We start from the raw sequence: 2,529 nt of genomic DNA on the forward strand, positions 1-2,529 counted from the left end.
GGGGGGGGGGCGAGATTCCTGACATTTGGCTGCTACGTGTAGCAGGTCAAACGACTACGTCGAGGTTCGTATTGAACGTTGTCTCGCCGCAACGGCATTACAGTATTTTCATTTTTGACTGTTTAGTGAGGGAGAGGGAGGAAGCACCCAGGATATATTTTTCAGGCCTTTGAGATTAATGGGAGGAAGGGAGGAAGCTAGCCTCAAACCAGAGCCCTAACATGAATGCTAGCAGCAGAACAGACCGCGATTAAGACAACCAACGACCAGGTGGGAGTGTTAAATAGGATGGCCTATTTGCGTCTACTCCCTCAAGAAATTACAATACAAATTGCTGGAACAAATCTCATTTAACACTCCAACAATTCTGCTTGGGTTGGTGTTTTATTCTAAGATCTCAGAAAAGGTGAAAGATAAGGTTGGCCTCAGCAGAATTTGAACTCAAAACTGAACAAGAGCTGGAATAAAATTCTTCAAATCACTTTAGTCTATGCTCTAATGAGTCTGCCTATTCTGCCGTATAGCTATCAATACTTAGGTACCATGTTGTGGTACAGCTACCTTAACTAGGTGTTGTGTTGTAGTACAGATGAGTAGCCAGCCACATTTGGTACGGTTAGCTATAATTAGGAACCTTGATTTGGTACTGTTGACTGTAAGTAGGTACCTAGCTGCAACTAGGTGCTGTGTTATGGTACTGCTACATGCAACTAGATACTTTATTTGGTACAGCTAGCAGCAACTAGGTACCCTGTGGAACATCTAAATACTATGTAATAGTACAGATAGCTATATCTAGGTACTTGGCTGTGGTATAACTATGTACAACTAGTACTGTGTTGTGGTATTTTGTGGTACGTGTTGCTTCAACAAGGTAGTTGTAGTACAGATGGCTTTAGCTAGGTACCTTGTGATACAGCAAGCTAGCTGCAACTAGGTACCTTGTTGTCATGCAGTTAGCTACAACTAGGTACTGTGTTTTGGTACATCTAACTGCAACTGAGTATCCTGTGGTACATCTAACTGCAACTGGTGCCATACTTTGGTACATCTAGCTACAAACAGATGTTGTGTTGTGGAACAATTATCTGCAATCTAGCACTGGTTTAACCAATAATAAAATTTATCGCTTCTCAGCCTTTTGGCTAAGATCAAAGTGTAGTATCAGTTCTTATCAGCTTAATATTTGGGGACCATCAATATTAAACTGATTTTTAGAACGAGGCGAAGAATTAGGGGCTTGCTCCACCTTTGCCACGGGTTGGCCTGGTATAGCAGTACTTCCAGGATTCAGCCCATCTCCCACCCAGGAAATAAAAATAAACCAATAAGCAAATTAAACGTGTTTAGGGCAACAAGGGAAGGACAGCACAGAAATGGTAAATGGTTTACAGCACAAAAGAAATCACTTTAAACAAACTGTTATTTGAGAGTGCCTTTCCAAATGCAGACATAACCTTTTGCATATTTTTAACATTAACAGTCACAAATGGCCCAGCTGAGCTTCCATTTCCTCAGTTGAAATGTCTTAAAACTCCCATTAGAACAACAAAGCAACAAGGCAGGTTGGACACCGATCTCTGACGAAGTAGAGCAGCAGATATGTTACGTAAGATTAATTTTAAGGATTTGATCAGACTTTGCAATTAAAAAAAGTTGGAATTACATATATATGAGGACACCAAAATCTTTTTAAGTGCTTAAGGCCTCAATGGGTTTTAATCCAGCCCTGATATTATCATATCCACTGCTGTGAAAGAAGGTACTTGAAAGCAAAATATATAATTGACATAGATATAGAGCTACCTTTTATGTAATTCAGTTTGATTATGAAAGTAGAGCAAAGTAGAACTTAGCTACATCACACAGCACACTAACGTCTGCAGAGAGAAACACAGCACAACATTAAGATGGGAACCCATTCATCTATTAATTATATTAGAAATACTGAGTTCAATTGTTAGTTTAGACATTATTCATAGACCACTGCATCTGGATTTACATATACATGGATGTATCTCAGACATCTGAAAAATCAGTGTGTGTGTACGAGAGAGAGAGAGACACACACACAAACATATTTATTTAAGTCAAGACATGCAAAATAAGATGATTAGGTTATGAGTGAAGTTACTGCTAGTTTGTCACATGATTACATGACTGACTAGACTATCAGATATTTGTTACACATCGCCAATCACAATGTGCTTTGCAGTGTTTCAGCCTTCAAGTGACACCAGCCTGCTAGTTAGGCAAGCAGGCCAACATTCCTCCCTGATTGAAAGGGGGGACTGGAGTAATGTGAAATGAAGTGTCTTGCTTGAGAACAATGTGCTGCCTGGCCTGGGAATTGAACCCACAATTTAGCAATCATAAGTGCAACAGCCTAACCACCAGGTCACATATATACATGTATATATATATATATATATATATATATACACACACACACCAGCAGTGTGTATATATGTATGTATATATATATATATATATATATACACACACACACCAGCAGTGTGTATATATGTA

At 39.1% G+C, this 2,529-nt stretch overlaps 1 protein-coding gene and 1 pseudogene across 3 annotated transcripts in view; one reads left to right on the forward strand and one right to left on the reverse strand.

Moving 5' to 3' along the window:
- The window catches only part of LOC106882899 (uncharacterized), a 21,607-nt gene that overhangs the window by 8,321 nt on the left and 10,757 nt on the right, over positions 1-2,529 (reverse strand). The gene's annotated exons all lie outside the window — the stretch shown is intronic.
- On the forward strand, positions 1,126-1,304 carry LOC128250378 (U2 spliceosomal RNA; annotated as a pseudogene).

The sequence above is a fragment of the Octopus bimaculoides genome, chromosome 20 (assembly GCF_001194135.2).
Source record: "Octopus bimaculoides isolate UCB-OBI-ISO-001 chromosome 20, ASM119413v2, whole genome shotgun sequence".
Classification (NCBI taxonomy): Eukaryota; Metazoa; Mollusca; class Cephalopoda; order Octopoda; family Octopodidae; genus Octopus; species Octopus bimaculoides.